This window comes from Pogona vitticeps, chromosome 2 (assembly GCF_051106095.1).
Source record: "Pogona vitticeps strain Pit_001003342236 chromosome 2, PviZW2.1, whole genome shotgun sequence".
In the NCBI taxonomy this organism is placed as follows: domain Eukaryota; kingdom Metazoa; phylum Chordata; class Lepidosauria; order Squamata; family Agamidae; genus Pogona; species Pogona vitticeps.
In genome coordinates, this window is record NC_135784.1 from 59,489,803 (window position 1) to 59,508,310 (window position 18,508).

The following is an 18,508-nucleotide window of genomic DNA, read 5'->3' on the forward strand; positions in this document are numbered from 1 at the left end:
GGGCAAACAGTACCCTCCCTCACATTAAACACAAGGTGCAATGTACGCATAGCCAGCCAAACCCATCAGCTCTTCTCTGTATACCCAACAGTTAAAATGGATTGTAATGATATCCAAGCCTACGTTCTCTATGGCTACTGTAGAGCCTATAGCAAAGCTTAGAATGACAAACCCAATAGGGGTGGGGTAAAATATGTCAATATTTCTGCTCATCAGAAGGCCCTGGCACATTTACCCTGCAAGACTTAGATCCACAACATCATGGCTTTGGATGGTTGCCCTGCAATATTTAGGCTTCTTTCTCGGTTTTCTAACACCAGAATAGGATTTTCCTCTTTTCCCCATGTACTCAGCATGGCTCCTTACATCTCTCCTTTGTGCTTATGAGAGCCTGAAATTTATACAATGTGGGTGTTCTGAAGTGAATGTCAAAGGCTAGAGGGAGATTATATCTTCATGCAGCAGGTTGCCAAGATCCACAGTTCAATCCTATGTATGCCTATTCCGCAATAAGCCCCGTTGACTTCCATGGGACTAACTCCCAAGAAGAATTTCCAGTCTGACTGACTTCCCTCTTTTCTTTCTGTTGTGTAGAATTCCATGATGAATCTTTTAAATCAATTAAAAAAATATATAATGATGATACATTTGGATTCTTTGGGCAGCCAGAGGTTGTATGAAGATGCAAATCATTGTAGCTTTTATGATGCGTTTTCTTTCTTGAGGCAGCAAAACTCGAAATCATCAGTGCCATTGGTGGTCAGATCTGTCCTTCTGGTCTTGTGCAATAAAACTGTTTTTCAAGGCACCAGCCTGCAGTGCCCGCTTTGGACAAACAGATGAGTGTCATCCTATTGGAATGACGTCAAAGCCCACAATGTTTTTCCTGGGTATCATTTCGACACAAGCAGAAATGAGGTTTCTTGGCGAGATCACAGCTGCTGTCACTGAATTACAAAAATTACATAACAAGAGTTCGATTCTGGCAATGTGGTTAATAGATCACCAAATGGCAGCATGTGTGGTTTGTGGTCACTTTACCAAAGGAATTTTTCCTGTTTGCTTTGCTAGCTGTCCCCAGAGATTGGCAGCAAAGGGCAAGAGACCTGGAATTTAACAGCAACAACAACAGGGACAGTATACATTCTGCACCGATATTTAACAGATCTGTTGTATAATACCAGTCAATGTTTGTATAGTTTTGATTGACTGTGCCTGGTGTTTTTTAATCATCATCATCATCCAAAAACTAGATGGAATAGAGTAAAAAAATGGCAATATTATAAAATGGCAATATTATAAAACAATATTATAAAATCACTCCCAAGTGATGAAAATTATAAATACCTTGGAATACTAGAAGCTGACAACATCGTGCACACAAAAGTTAAAGAACTGACAGAAAGAAAATATATCAAAAGACTGCAGAAAAACTTAAAATTAAATGGGTGAAATACAATCAAAGCCATAAACACATGGGCCATTCTAGTAATTAGATACCCAGCTGGAATAATAGAACTGGATATGGAACAACGGATTGGTTGAAAATTGGGAAAGGAGTACGACAAGGCTGTATATTGTCACCCTGCTTATTTAACTTATATGCAGAATACATCATGCGGAAGGCTGGACTGGAGGAATCCCAAGCTGGAATTAAGATTGCAGGAAGAAATATCAACAACCTCCGATATGCAGATGATACCACTCTGATGGCGGAAAGTGAGGAGGAACTAAAGAACCTTGTAATGAGGGTGAAAGACGAGAGTGCAAAAAACGGTCTGAAACTCAACATCAAAAAAACTAAGATCATGGCCACTGGTCCCATCACCTCCTGGGAAATAGAAAGGGAAGATATGGAGGCAGTGACAGATTTTACTTTCTTGGGCTCCATGATCACTGCAGATGGAGACAGCAGCCCCGAAATTAAAAGACGCCTGCTTCTTGGGAGGAAAGCAATGACAAACCTAGACAGCATCTTAAAAAGCAGAGACATCACCTTGCCAACAAAAGTCCGAATAGTCAAAGCTATGGTTTTTCCTGTAGTGTTGTATGGAAGTGAGAGCTGGACCATAAAGAAAGCTGACCGCCGAAGAATTGATGCCTTTGAATTGTGGTGCTGGAGGAGACTCTTGAGAGTTCCCTGGACTGCAAAGAGAACAAACCTATCAATTCTAAAGGAAATCAACCCCGAGTGCTCATTGGAAGGACAGATCCTGAAGCTGAGGCTCCAGTACTTTGGCCATCTCATGAGAAGAGAAGACTCCTTGGAAAAGACTTTGATGTTGGGAAAGTGTGAAGGCAAGAGGAGAAGGGGACGACCGAGGATGATATGGTTGGACAGTGTCATCGAAGCAACCAACATGAATTTGACACAACTCCGGGAGGCGGTGGAAGATAGGAGGGCCTGGCATGCTCTGGTCCATGGGGTCACGAAGAGTCAGACACGACTGAACAAACAATGGAATAATAGACAGGACTCAAAATGAACTAGAAGAACTGGATCAAAAACCATGGAAACTAATGAACATGCATCACACACTACATCCAAAAAGCAATGTGGACAGATAATATTTATCACAAAAAATTGGAGGCAGTGGATTACTGCAAATACAGAAGGTAGTAGAGGAAGAAGAAAGAAACCTAAATGATTATTATCAGTACATGCAGAAAAAAATTACTGAAAGCAGTGAAAATGGAGAATATTTGGAAAACAACAGAAACCAAGCCTCAATATAAGAAACAACAATTTAAAAAGAAATTAAACAGCTGGAAAAATAAACCACTACATGGACAACACTTGAGAAATATTGATGGAAAGCATGTTCATAATTCAGCATGGGCATGGCTAAAGCTGAGGACCCTTAAGAAAGAAACCAAAAGCTTGGTTTTTGCTGCAGAAGAACAAGCACTCCAAAACAATGTCATGAAAGCTAAGATCTAAAGAATTGGTGCTAACAGCAAATGTTGACTCTGCCAAGAAAAAGATGAAACCGTGTCACACCTCATCAGTGAATGTCCAAAGATTACACAAACAGATTACAAAGTTAGACATGGTGGAGTGGCAAAGTTAGTCACAGGTGATTATGCAAAAAATATAACTTGCTGGCCTCCAAAAACCTCTGGGAACATCAGTGGTTGTCAGAGAAGGTGCCAGAAAATGAGGAAGTCAAGATCTTGTGGAATTTCTGGATCCAAACAGATAGACACCTTGAACATAACACACGAGACGTATTAATAGAATGAAGGACTGTCTGGATCATTAACACTGCAATTCCAGGGGATGCCAGAGTTGAAACTAAAGAATTGGAAAAACTAACGAAGTACAGAGACCTGGCAATCGAAACACCTCATCTATGGAAGAAGCGCACTTCAGTGGTCCCCGTAGTCATTGGGGCTTTGGGAACAATATCAAGAAATTTCACACAGTACTATATGCAGTTGCAGATCTCAGAAATCACACTATTAAAACCATGAAAAATGGCAGTACTAGGAACAGTGTATATACTGCATCAATATTTAAAGATACTTAGGCTTTTAGTTAAAACGTGTATCTATTAAATCAGCAGTCCCCAACCTTTTAGCCCCGCGGACCGGCTGGGGAGGGCAGGGCACTCCCTGCACTTGTGTGCATGCACAAAAGAGTGTGGCACAGCGCTCATGTGGGCACTCACAGGCTCGTGCGTAGGCACAAATGGGCTGTGTGGGGGGAGTGCAGGTCGGGGGGGAATCTCTCTCCGTGGCCCGGTCTGTCTCAGGCCACGGACCAGCACCAGGCCACAGACCAGGGGTTGGGGACCTCTGTGCTAAATAACACCAGTCAATGTTTTACTGTGCCTGGAGTTTTAATAATAATAATAATAATAATAATAATAATAATAATAATAATAATAATAATAATAATAATAATAATAATAATAATAATAATAATAATAATAATAATAATAATAATAATAATAATAATAGCTTCTGACTGAGCAATGCTGAGGGGAAACTCTCAGACCAGCATGGCATCTGGCAGAGCCTAACTGGAATGTGTGCAAAATCCTCCCCTTTCCCATGATAATTCCAACACCTATATTATTAAGGCCAGCAGAACGGTTATCACAGGTGCAAGTTTTTGAGATTTCCAGATCTTTCTGTCAGTCAAGATTGGACAAAAAAAGAAGAAAAAAAGCAAAGCAGGGCTGAGAGGAAGGTAGACAAATTATGACATTATTGTGTCTTTCTAGCCACACTCTTGCAATGAAATGGGGGAGGAGGAGGGTTCTGCAGGCATTCAGATAAGGCTCTGACAGGTGATGTGGCAGTTTTAGGTTCCATCTGGAATTGTCTGTAAGCTATTTAGAGGAAGAAAGACATGGAAATTTGATATTTCTTTTTTGAACTTGAAACACCCAGCTGTTACGCTGACACATCTCCTCCCTGGGCAAAGGACACTGCTACATTTATTGGTGGAAAACAGAAATGCGAAGTAATCCTTACAGTAACAAAAATGGATGCCATTTTAGATACGTGTTAGCTTCTAAACACAATCAGTAAGAGCCTGACTGAGTAGCTTTATCTAGGGCAGAGAGTGAGAGGGACTGTCAGTGGGGCTCTCCGTTTCTGTCCCTGTGTGGGGAAGGATATAAGGGGCAATGGTGGAGTGGGGCTGGGACTTCTAGTACTCCTTGAGTAGCAGGGACTGTGACATCATCTGCCATGTCTCCATCTTCCTTGTGGCATCTGAGCTTAACAGTGGTCCTCCCAGTACCTGAGGGAAGAAATGACTTTCACTAGGAAGAATATAGTGCTGCAAATTATCCCTGTTGTAATGCAAAGTATTTGAAGATGATTTGAATGAACAATTAAGAGCCACTACCTTCACAAAAGACCTGCTCCTCAGCAGCTGGTAAGTAGCAATCCTGCAACCAGCACATTTGGACTCTCCTGATGGAGCTGGCTGGCTATGGGGACTGTCACATTGAGTGCTTGTATTTCCAACTTTTCCACAACATCACTACTCAAGGCTCTGGCCACCAATGTCTCAGGGAGTCACTGTGTCTCCCTAGATCTGCAGAACAGGAATCCAGTCTCCAGGCGAGTAATGCCAGAATAAGAGAAGATTTGGGAGTTTTGGGGTTGGAATTGGTTTGCCAGGTGGCCCCAGGGCTTGGACACTCCGCACCATGGTATTCATACTGTATATGGGGATGTGCTTGCACAGTGTTGATGCACTGAAAAGCCAGGAGTGCATTGAGTAAACAGGAGAATGAGAGAAAGAGAGAGAGAAAGATGATTGTGGAATGTGAATGTGGCAGGGAGCGGAGTGCCCATTGCTTGTCTCAGAAGCAGTTCCAACCTCTGTCTCAACCCTCATCTGCTGCATCCCTGTGGCATCACAAAGGCTAGCCCCAATTGCCTCTGGTTCAGGGAGAAGGATGCTCCTGACCTGGCAACCTGAAGGATGTGCGTCTTCCCACGCAAGTTCCTCCTGCTGCCTCTCCTTCAGGAGTCCTTGAAGGAGCTCCTCATATCCTGTGCAGAGCAATCTGTCTGATGAAAACCTTACCTTGGGAAGGCTCACAAGCAAGCAGCCAGATCTGTGAACCATACAGAGGCATGGCTGGAAGTGTCCTCTGAAGGCTGGGTCTTTTTTTAAAAAAAGCCGTAGGGACGTCTAATAATGTGTTTATTATTTCTAGTGGCACACAAGCAGCTCTCTTGCAGCACGCTCTGGCCCCTCTGGCCCTGAGTTTAGGGTGTATCCGCTGTATGCAGGCCTTGATAGTCTTGTGCAAGATCCAGGACCACTTCATCCCAGGAGTGTCCTTTCCAGGAATGAAATACTATACAGTGTTGTGGTGGGACTGAGGTTCTTCAAGCTTAGCCTCTCTGATCTATAGCCAGATTGCATCCCTCTTTGTCCAGGAGTGGGAGAGAAGAACCTCACATTTGTCCATATGGTTTATTACATAAAGAGTCACCCTCTGGAGCCCCACATTTAGAAGGGTCTCTGTGTGGTGTCCGCTCCACATACAACCTTCGATATTTCACAGAGGGGAAAACAGGGGTGCGTTTGCCTTTTGAAGTATGCATTACATGGCCCTGAAACAGCCACATTGTCTGCCTGTTTGTTTTTTGGTGTTAAAAAACTCTTTCTTGGTGTAAAGAAACTCTTTATACCAAGGACTCTTGGTATAACATTTTGGGATGTTAACTATGTTGGAATAGAACAGCACCATATGTTGCTGGGGAGGGGGGAATGGAACAGTAGTGTAAAAAGGCACTGAGAAACCTGAGGTGCTTTCTCTGCTTAGGATTTCTAGGTCTCCGTGTAGATTGATATTCTTAGGCTTCCTTCTTTCTTTCTCTGATGTCACTTTGTTCTTTTTCGTCCTCCTTGCTAGAGAGAGGCAGATAATAGTTTGCAGTAGACCTATATGCATAGGAACCAGCTCTAGGCTTTTCTGTAATTCAGTTTAGCAACCTGCACTATTCCTAAACATATTTCCTAAGGTAATAAACAGCAAAAGGTTTGTTTTTGTTTTTGCTTTGCACTGCTACCAGTTTCCAGAGTAATTATTCCATCTTCAGCAGCACTTGGGCCCTGAACTCTGCCAGTAAATGCCAGTATGGTTGGTTAATGTGCCAATATTGTGAAAGTACAAGACATAAAAATACCTTTGTGCTGAGCCAGGCAGCCCTAAACCAGCTGTGAATGTGTGCAGATGTGTACTCCTCCTTCAAAGCCGCTTCACACAGAAAAAAAGCAAACTTTCTTCATCTCCAGCAGCTCTCACTAGAGTCTTCTAGCATCTGTTACTGAGAGGTGCTGCACAGAGGATATGGACTTGATGCTTACTGAAGCATGTTATGACATGGACCGGCTCTACTATTAGGCCAACTAAAGCAATTGCCTCAGGTGGCAGATGTTGATGGAAGGAGCAAAGTATTGGAGCAAAGACTTGTGCACTGTGTGACCCACTCTGCTCCCCATATGCTCCCTCTAGGTTCAGTGGAAGGCATTATTATTGGAGAATTTATTTAATTCCTTTTATAGATAGCAGAGTATGAGGTGTAAACAACAACTGCACAGAGAAAGCAGGAGAAAATAGCTTATGTTTCAGGAGTCCACTTCTTTTCATTTATTCATTTATTAAATTTATACCCTGCCCATCTGGAGTGAAGTCTACTCTGGGCGGCTAACAATTAAAAAAATAGAATAAAAACAATATAATAAAATGAAAAGCAACAATAGTAATGTAGTTCAAGATGGGGAGAAAAATTCAAGTGATGACAGGAGGGAAAGCCTGCCTAAAGAGCCAGGTCTTAAGTTTGCTCTTAAGAACACCCAGCAAGGGTGCCAGACAGATCTCGGAGGGCAGACTGTTCCAAAGGTGAGGGGCCACTGCTGAGAAGACCCGGTTTCTTGTTCTTTCTCTCTGGGCCTCCATTGGCGTTAGGCAATTTATATGTCAAAAATCACTCTGGAAGTATTTTAAGTGAAAATGTATCTTTACTTACAGTTGCTGTCTATAGTTACAGCTGGTAGAACAATAGGAAAAATGAGGAGTCAGAGTCTGCCATGTGGGAGAAACATCCTTCTATGCCTGCCACATGGATAAGAGAGAAAGACTACCAAAGGAAGCACAGCAAACAAAACAGGAAGGGAGGAAGGGCAGCCAGAATTTTAGTGATATGTTAGTAGTGGAAGGGAGAGAATTTAGTTTGGTCCTAAAAGCTTCCCTCCCACTGATACCTAGTATTACAGACATGCAAGATGGTTATTATCTCAACTATTATTCCATTGCTAATGCTAACAAAAGATTCATCAGCTACTTCATTTGGGTTCTGCACATTGAGTTGGAGGAGGTGTCTTTCCTTTCCCTCCCTTTTTGTTGCCGAATGCAGCTGAATGTTGTCAACCACACAGATGGTGCAGGAGGCACATTATTTGTTTAATACCATAGTTCTATGGATGTCACTGTGGGTTTCTAAAAAACCAAGTCAACAGCCTTCATATTGCCCGTAGTACCTCACATCGTGGTGTCTTCCTCCACAAAGTGGCAGTGTCAGGTTCTCATAGCCTCCAGTCAGCCATTCCATGAGGTGCTGCTGCTTGAATGCAGTTGCAAGAAGAGATGGGCATGAACTACCGATTTGGCAGATTGTCTTGGTTTGTTTACCGGTGCAACGGTGTTTGGTGGTTTGGTGCCCCACCTCCTCCAGCAGGCATTCCCACCACTCAGAAGCAGTGCCTGGAGGAGGACAGGCAAGGAAGCCAGGGCACTGCTTCTGAGTGGGGCACAGAACCATCAAACACCTGTTGTGGTAGTAAATGAATTGGGATGAACTTCCAAAGCAGCGATTTGTGATAAACGCTAGTTACATATGACAGCAATATTGCATGAAGTGGTGCTAAAGCGTGACTGTTATCCAGATTGCTCAGTGGTTAGAGGTATCTAACTATGGATGAAGAGGTTGGGAGTTCAATTCCCCATTGGACCTCCTTAACAGGGGCTGGACTCAATATTCAATAGGCTCACTTACAACTCTGAACTTTTAAGATGATGCTGATGATGACAATCTTTTATGCTATCATGCTGAAGCATGCCTTTGAAACTGCAACAGAAGGTGTATTTCTCTGGACTAGATCAGATGGAAAGCTCTTTAATCTCTCTAGCTTGAGAGCGAAGACCAAAGTCCAGCTGAAATGCATGCGGGACTTCCTCTTTGCTGATAATGAAGCTGTTGTTGCCCACTCTGCTGAAAAGCTCCAACAACTTATGAATTGTTTTACTAAGGCCTGCCAAGATTTTGGAATAATAATCAGCTGAAAGCTGTCTTCAAATTTTAATAGCAAATGCAATTATCAAGAGATATCCATTTCTGTTTAGATGTGAAGGCCAGTCCAGGATATTTTTCAGTTCATAGCAACTGGCCTTAGAAAATATGGCCATGATCTAAGCAAGGTATAGGTGGTGTGTGACTCCCAAGAGCGCACTTCCAATGTTCCTTCTCACCATTGTCTTTACTAGCAGGGGGGTGATGGCAGTTGACCTATAAGAACATCTGGAGGAGCGCATATTTCTACCATTTCTTTCTAAAACCTAGAATTTTTAGTTGCCCCACATTGTTGTACAGTACTGTGTAGATCTGTCTCTGGATCAGTGGGAACCCAACCCTACTGCTTCTACTTGTGAGTAATACAATGATATTAAAAAAACAACTCAGAAATAACATTCATCCATCCATTCATTCAGTTTAGAGTTATTTGCTACTCTGGGCAGTATACAACAAATTCAATGTTCATTACATAATAATATAAACAATAAGCAATAATTCCACGCATTTGTCGCAGTGTGTTTGGGCTCAGCCAGCAGAGGGCTCTTGATCACACAGCAGGAGGAGCCCTGGTGAATTCCCATTCATGTAAACTGGGAAGAAATATGGATGAGTTGTAATGGAGTCCCCTAAACTCCACGCACACACAAATTTGCTTCTAAATGGAGATTGTTATGTATTTTTAACTGCTTCAGAGGTTTCTTCAGACTATGTGTCTTAAATGGGATGTCTGCTTGTTCTCAGTCAAAACCAATTTCTTCCTTGCCATCTCCATTGGAGGTACATTCAACTGCCTTTTGGGGGAAAATGTCCATGGTCTTTGCAACTTTGTTCGCTTTTAAATTTTCTTAATTGTAAAACTACTTCAAGGAGGAGGAACATAGCTTCATGATGGTCATAAAAGCCACTTAATCGGTACTATGCATGGCTCCATTGGCTGCAAAGGGAACGAAAGGGTTTCTTCTGACATTGATCTGGGAGAATATGATTGTTCAGTTTCCCCACATGCAATGTGTATACTATGGAGGCAAGGTGACAGCTGAAATAGCAAAGGCTTTTAACAGGAGTTTTCTTTTTCATCTTCCAAATTGTCTCTACATACTCAGTATCTGGGTTAAGTCAGAATTTCATGGGAATATTGGTTTACCATGATTGCTTAATAGCACCTGCTTGCAGCTAAAGAATGCATGAACCATGTATTCGCGAAGGCTTTCACGGCCCGTATCTAATGGTTGTTGTGGGTTTTTCGGGCTCTTTGGCCGTGTTCTGAAGGTTGTTCTTCCTGACGTTTCGCCAGTCTCTGTGGCCAGCATCTTCAGAGGACAGCACTCTGTGCTCTGGTGTAGTTGGCTTGGGAGTGGAGTATTTATGGCTGTGAGATGGGCTTTTGTCTTTTTCTGTAGATGGGTGATTGGTGTGTCTTGTTGTGGGTGTATGAAATGCCAAATTGCTTCTAAATGCAGCAATTTGAATCCCCATGGAGTCCCCTGGACTGATAGACTACAAATTTTCCCATTAGAGTGCCCACACTAACACAGAGACCACGTAACAATACATTGACTTCAAAAAATCCAAACCGGCTCCCAATGTATTTCTACAATGTAACTGCTCCCTTAGAGACTAGTGCTTTAGTAAGTCATAGCAAAGCACAAAGATTTTTAGTGAGAAGCCATTGAGTTAAAAACTCATTATGGTGTCCATGAAGTCTGAAATACCTGGGAGTTGATACATTGAATCTTTGTACCTGTAGTGAAATACGCACTGTGCCATTAAATAGAATGACCACTAAGCTATATCCCTTAGGGAGTGCTTTGAAAATAAATTTCTGATTCAGTTCCAACATCTGCCTCAGACTACTCTTTCAACCAAAAAAAGGAGACCATTTGATTTAAAGGAGTCCTTTAAAGATTAAATGCTATAAGCACTACCTGGTTAATTACACTGCTATCATAGTGAGAATTATTATTCAGAATGTAAAATACAGGGAGTCGATAAACTGAGAATGACTGTTGATTTCAGTCATGTTCCAGCTTTCCATCTTTAGTGAGAGATAGTCACTATTTGTGAAATCTAAAGTCTTCAAACTTTTCTTTCTTTCTGAAGGAGACACTGTGGGCAAGGATCAAGAAGGCAAGTTGTCCGTATTAAGTTTCCAAGCAATTTCTTCATATCCTCATAATGGACAAATTGAAAAATATGTATAACAAGCTGGCTATTGTAAACAGTATATTAGGCATCCCACTCCATCCACAGACAAGAAAGATTATAATTTTTATGCATGTGGCACAATTTTCATGGAATCGGAATAATGGAGTTGAAGGAACCTATTGGGCCATTGAGTCAAACCCCCTGCTCAATGCAGGAATCCAAGTCAAAGTATATCTGACAGAAGGCTGTCTAGGGGCTCGCCTATAGTAAAGCAATAGACTGGAATATGTGTTGGTGTAAATTTAAATCAACACTGAGTCATGGGGCACCACGTAGTGTTTGACTCCCAGTTTGCATTCCCTTGAAACAAACGTGTTTTCAAAAGGACACCCTTGCCTGTCATGCACATTCTCTTTCTCCAGCCCAAGGCTTGTGGGCGGGCATGTATGTTTGTGTGCACCCAGAGGAAGGAAGTGCAATAGGAAATAGCAGAGCAAGCTGACACTAGAAAAACCTTCTTGCAATCGGTGGTACCTTGTGAGCTCAGGAGGCCTCTGTGGTGATGGGTGGCTGACACACACTGCGAATGTGCAAGCAAACACATGTAGAGAAAGTTGGGGTGGAAGAGACATTGGCTGAAACTGGCTGGCTGGAGGGGGAAATAAAGAGGTGGGAGCAATGTTTTTGCCTGACTGCTTTTCAACTGTTGGCTCCAGAAAAATCATTTTGCTTATCCCCCCTTATTTTTTGGCAAGCATGAGATGGGCAAGGATGTACATCATAAGCCATCATTTATTTCACCATCAAAAAACTATGTGCCCTCTATTATTTCAGTGTTATCTTCTTCTCTGAAAATATTTACTGATGTACCAAAGAATTGCCCTGAAAGCACAATGCACTGCTATCTAATATTTAAGGGAGATAGCAGAGCATAAAGACATGAGATGAGCTGAATCAGATCCAATGATCCAGCTGCAGAACATGATTGCAGCTGTTCTTTGGTTATTCACTCTCTGGCAACTGATCTATTGCTTCTGATCCTGGAGGTGATGTATAGCCATTCTATTATTTGTTTACTTGTTGTTATGTGCCGAGAAGTTGCTTCTGACATGTCACAATCCTATGAATGAGTTACCTCTAAGAAAAGTCCTATCATCACTTGTTTCTATCCTGTCTTTCTTCCCCCCCCCCAAAAAAAAAGGAATCTAAGGCAGCTTTGTACAAATTGTACAAATGAATCTTCTGGCTAATAAGGAGCTTCCAGAGCCATCCCAGCTGAATTACACAATATTAGACTAGACTATATTAAGCCAGTGCAATGTAGTGGATAGGGTGTCCGACTAGGATTCATGATCCTTACTCAGCCAGTTCAGATTCTTGCTCATCCATGGAAGCTCAATGCGGGGGGCACAATGGTAAAACCACTCCTTGAACATCCCACATACTCTGGAAACCCTATTAGGTTTAGCATAAATCCAAAACAACTAGGTGGTCTATGAGAACCACAGACTGGATTGAAGGTCTATTAGGGTAATAAGTGTCTCATGTGTAGTTTTCCCCTATTTTTGCAAAACTGGGCAAGTATGAGGATGAAAAACCAAAACCAATGCTTTATCTCATTTTTGACAGCAAAGTAAAGAAAACAAATGAGATAATGTGGGGCTTGTTTGAAAATATGCATGTATTTTAGTCCATTTGGAATGTGTGTTGTGTTAATAAACGTGCTGGTTTTCAGTATGGGATTGCTGCAGCCCCCCACCCAGTAAACTCTGGCACGAACCAGTCTTGCTAATCAGCTTATTGTGAAATGACACAATTAGTGTAAAATGAAAAAAAAACCTTTGTAGCCATCTTACTTGACTGCCTTTGGGAATCATTCTCAGCAATAAATGATGGGCCGTTGTGTTCCTGTTGATATTTCTCCCTTGCATTGCAGTACTGCACTGAGGATAAACACGTTCTTTGTGTCAATAGTCCTGGAGCATTAAGAGGACTTGGAGTTCTTATCTGCTAATGTTCAAGGACTGCAAATTAATGTGGTCAAAACAGCCCAGCTGCCTACGCAGGAATGAGATGTAAACCTTTTTTTATTATTAGTCCAGGTTCCTGGCTTTGAAATAGATGTCACTGTGCTGTGTAATTGCAGGTCACAAGTTGTCATCCGAGAGAGTCTGGTGCTTTCATACAGTGTGGATTTGCCAAGATCTACCTTGACGGAGCCAATAAGAAAAAAGGATTATGATTATCTTTAAAAGGACAGGAGGCTGGTTGTGAATTTTAGATTTGCAGCTTTTGCTGCAATAAGGGTTTGGGAGTTTGGGTACATTCAGTAGTTGAACCTTCCATTCAAGTAGGGACAGATCGCTCGATCAAGCCAATTGCTGCAGATTTCCTCCTCCTCCCCCACTCCCCACCTCCAGGTCAATCTCACATCACTTTTGGGCAGATTTTAAGTATGTGTGTGTGTGTGTGGGAAATACAGCCATATTTTTATGCAGATTAGTAGGTGCCTGACCCTAATGAATAAAGCATGTTTGTCCACATGTTAGAAATACTGCAGTATATTTTTCAAGTGTGTTTATGTTGCAAAGAATACAACGTAGACCACTTCAGGAGGAGTGAAGGCTGAAGCCTGGGGATGCTGGCAGGTCAGCCAGAGCCATTGGCAAGCAGGTTTGTCTGCCTGCTAAGGCAGGAAGCTGACAGCAGCTAGTTGTCTACCTAGCCCACAAGAGCCATGGGACAGAAGAGATGTAAGCCTGGTGTCTGGACTTTCTCGCTGTATTGCTTAGCTGCCCTCTGCTGCTGGGACATCGTAATGTCTGTTCTAAGCAAGGGTTTTCTCTTGGTTTCTTCTAGTAAAGGCTATGACCTTGGCAAAGCCAGGAAGTAAGCAGCAATGTGCCTGCCATGGCCTCTCCTTACAACAGGGGTAGGGTCTAGTTGGAGCTGAGATACTTTTGCCTTGATAACAGGGACCAGTCATGAGAAACAACAGTCAAGATCCATCACCATTATCCGACATCCCTAATATGTATCTCTCACCTTGCTTGTGTTTTTTCCCATTGAAGATCTTAAAAAGAAGGAACTCTTTTATTTGCTTGAAATTTCCATAGCCATCAAAGAGATGTTTACTGTTCTCATTGGAAATGCACCTTCATGGATTGCTGCCGTGTTGTGGCGAAGGGGCTTGAGTAATTCAGAGAAGCTATGCGCTATGCTGCGCAGGGACACCCAAGACGGACAGGACATAGTGGAGAGTTCCGACTAAACGCAATCCACCTGGAGCAGGAACTGGCAAGCCACTCCAGTATCTTTGCCAAGAACGCCCAATGATCAGAAACAAAAGGCTAAAAGATATGACACTGGAAGATGAGCCCCTCAGGTTGGAAGGCATCCAACATGCTACTGAGGAAGAGTGGAGGACAAGTACAAATAGAGCTAATGACATGGTTGGGCCAAAGCCGAAAGGAGCTTCAGCTGTGGACACGCATGCAAGTGAAAGGAAAGTCCGATGCTGCAAAGAGAAATACTACATAGGAACCTGGAATGTAAGATCTATGAACGTTGGGAAGCTGGATGTGGTCAAACAAAAGATGGCAAGAATCAACATTGACATCCTGGGTGTCAGTGAACCAAAATAGACAGGAATGGGCAAATTCAATTCAGAAGATTATCATATCTACTATTGTAAGCAAGAATCCCATTTGCGCAGTTGGAAAATCTATTTTTAAAAAAGACAACAAAAACAAACAAACCCCGAGTTCTGTTGTAGGTGATGCACCATATACAGAAAGCAAGTTTTCTTTTACTTTATTTGCACCAAGAGGCTTGGAAAGTTAAGCTGGAGTAGAAGGAATATGGAATGGCACCGTTCAGCATGAGCTAAACAGTGGTAGAGTGATGCTCGGGGACCCAGTTGTGGGTGGCTTATGGAGAAGAATGAATATAATAACTGTCAGGGTTCGACTCCTACCCTGTTGTTGTTTTTTAACCTATAAAGTATTCTGCTGAGAATTTCCTGAGCAGAAGATCTGGCCAATGCAGGAACAGGCAAATGTTTCTGCTGCACAAGAGAAAGCAGGTTTTCTCATTGGCTGAAATCCTGTTCCATAGGTTATGCCATGCAAGGTTGATGCCATCAGCCGTGGCAAGTGTTTAGAAACAAAACATTTCCAGTTTTTCTTCTGAAGGTCCAAAGGCTCCAGTGGAATACCTTTGGGTAAGGACCATAGGATGGGAAAGGGAACTCTTTAGTCACTGAAAATCACTGTTGATGGTTAAAAAAACAACACAAAAAACCCCCATCATATCTGTGTGCTTGCTTAGACTGCTGTCTAGAAGCTCATTGTTAACAAGCAATTTCCAGGCTCTTGGTCTCCCCTTTTTACTTTTAAACTGGGCAGTTTTTAATATAGAGGCTGCCTTCCAATACAAGATGGTTCTCTATGAACGGGACACAGGGTCACTCTTCTTGTAAGTAGTGGAGACGGTAGAATGGAAATTCCTTGTCCGAAAAAAGAGGAAAGATTGGCTGTAACAAAAAAAAAGAGGGAGTAATCATTACATATCCTATGACTTAAAGCCTCTGCTCTCTCCTTTTTTTTGTGACATGAGAGATTCACACCGGATGAATCATCAACAGTAATTCCCTTTGCTACATTTGTAGCATAAGCAATATGCTCTGTGTTTTGTCTGTATTGAGAAGTCAACTGCACCGTCTTTAGACAAATGTGCAAAAATGGATCAATCAGGCCTGTTTGTTTGATATTTGGGCAACTATGGGGCACAGTATGGTACAGAATTTTTGCGTTTCAGAGAAAATTCTCTTTTTTGTTACACAATAGAAGTACAAAGATCCACAGAGGAGAATAACTATACTGTATATATTCCCCAGAGTCCACCCCTTTCTCATTAACTAGCACTTAAATTCTCAGTAACTCACTCTGAGACATTTGTAGAAGAAAGAATAAAAAGTTGCTTGAAATGATAGACTTGTTTATACTGCTTTCTTTACTTCACACACACTAGCAAACAAGCAAACAGATCAACAGTAACACACTGCCACCAACTGAGAGGGAAAAAAAGGATAGAACGGGGGACAGAACACTCAGACTCTCTCTGAATTTCAAAAGCTGGAAGGAATGATTGGCTAGTGTTGGATAAAGAGATAATTGCCCCAGTCCAGAAAAGTCCATCCCAGTCACTCAAACTACAGAGAGTGGGAGAGGTCGTAAATAAAACTCCAACAGAGTAAAGAGTTGCAGTTTGACCATAATGTGGAGTAATTCCACAATGGATGTTTTAATTCCTTTGGTCACACAGGGTTAAAAAAATAGGCTGCAATTTAATTTGAGAAAAAGGTAACCAGTAGTGGTACACTGAGTTCCTGGAAGTGTAAAAGCAGGTTCTTACAGTGAAGCCCGAGACCTTCCCTGGACACACCATCCATGGAGGCGCAAGGGAGGGCTCAGATGACTGCCCTGTGCAGTGTATAAGCTCTTGCAGTTACCGTGCCAGCCATTTTGTAGTAAGGGTGAGGGTGCAATTTCACTACAATAATGAGTTAGGAGCTGATGGAGCAATTACATGTTGGAAAAAAATGTTTTTGAATTGGGTTTAGCAGTTTTGAAATCAATAAAAAATATATTCTGACTACATGATGCACAGGGAAGTGTAGATTTTTTTTTGCATGGCAAGTGTGTGTGCCTTTTTTGTTTGAGAGCTAGGAATTTTACTTGGTTGCAAGAGGGTCATTTATTTTAAATTGCTTCTGAAATTGACATTTTGAATTGTTTTGGCACATGTGAATGCCTCTGTTGGTGTAAATTGTGTCTGTGGGATTTGTCAAGTAATGGATGCCAGGATCATGGGTTTCAGGCTGCAGGGAAACCTTGCAGTCCAATCGGGTACATATTTTTCCACCTGTAGCACTATCCCAATTTTAAATAAATTGACAATTTAAACAAATATTGAAACACTGGTGGCAGCCCCTGAAACCCATGTCTCTGCAATACAATATTCTTGGCAGGGACCCATGGAGAGCCAGTGGAATGTGGAAATAGATCCTTCCTGAGTGCCCAACTTCACCAGCCCATATACTTATCTTCAAGTGTTTTGTTCCTGTGGCATGTATGTAGAGTGGGACCTCTGACATTACTAAAACAGGGGTGTTATAGTCATGCTTTATATAAGATGAATTGTGAAGACAAAAAAACTTTATGTGGTGTGTGGAGTACAGAAAAACAAACACATGCAGGTCAGCAGGATTATAGATCTCAGTTTATAGCCATGTTAGTTCAAACTACAGGAGATTCTGAAGTAACTCAATTCATTTGTTATAGCATGACCTGACCCTATGGGGGCCATGAGCTGGATGTGGCCGTCTGATCATTTTTGTGTCACCCCTTGTGCCCCACCCCAAATGTCAATGCTGGGTTTCAGGAGCAAAACAGGAATTATGCACAATAAGCATGTTTGCTTAAGTAAAATGGCTTGTAATGATCTGTTAATAAATTGCAGTAGCAAATCAGTACTACCCCATTTAAAGCAAGCAAAATATTTGCTTTACATAAGATGTTTCCAGTTGGCTGGCCAAATTTTGGCAGCACAGCCGTGATGGAATGTATTATGGCCCACAATGGACCTTGGTGGAGGTGGGCAATATTGGCCCTGAAGTTGTGAAAGTTCCCCATCCTGGTCTTAAAGAAATAGTAGTTCTTCTATTACATATTTTATACACTATGAAGATAGAAAGCTAGTTAAAGTCTAGTTGAATAGACCAGTGGTTCCTAACCTTTGTTACTCGGATGTTTTTGAACTGCAACTCCCAGAAACCCCAGCCAGCACTGTTGGTGGTGAAGGCTTCTGGGAGTTGCAATCCAAAACTCCAGAGTAACCCAAGGTTAAGAACCAGTGGAATAGACTACTGTAATGAAGTTTATGTGGGGCTACCCTTGAGATGGATACAGAAACTACAGCAGGTCCAGAACATGGTGGCGAGGCTTCTAAGTGGAACCAAAAGATACCAACACATTTCCCAGATTCTGGCCACCTTACACTTGTCACCTGCCTGTTTCAGTCCCAGCTTCAGGTGATGATGTTAAGCCCTAAATGGCTTCGAACCTTGATACCTGGCAGAACGCTTACTCCCAACTGGGACTGCCCACCCTACTCACTTTTCCCAAGCAGGACAGTTCAGGATGATGAACCTGAGAGAGACCAGGAAAGAGAAAACAAGAAATTGGGCCTTTTTGGCAGTCTCTCCTCAGCTACGGAATCAGTTGCCATCCGCCATTTGCCTGGCCCCTTCGCCTGGAATTTTCAAGAAACAACTTAAGACCCGGCTATTCCAGCAGGCTTTTCAAACCATGTCGCGCATGGAACCTTTTTAAACTTCAGTTAATAGCCTATAAGGACACTTGATTGCTGCCAATTAAAATGTACCCATTTTTAAAGAATGCATTTTAAAATTGTTTGATTACTGTCATAATGTTTTTTATAATTGGATTATTGTTATCATTTTATGATCATT

The 18,508-nt window shown here is 42.1% G+C and overlaps 1 long non-coding RNA gene across 1 annotated transcript; it reads right to left on the bottom strand.

Annotated features, from left to right (window-relative positions):
• Window positions 1-14,771: 14,771 nt before the first annotated feature.
• On the bottom strand, window positions 14,772-18,382 carry LOC110088146 (uncharacterized). Its single transcript, XR_013541632.1, has 2 exons — window positions 18,153-18,382; window positions 14,772-15,508 (listed from the first exon to the last, which is right to left on the bottom strand). It is a non-coding gene; the product is annotated as an uncharacterized LOC110088146 (long non-coding RNA).
• Window positions 18,383-18,508: the final 126 nt, after the last annotated feature.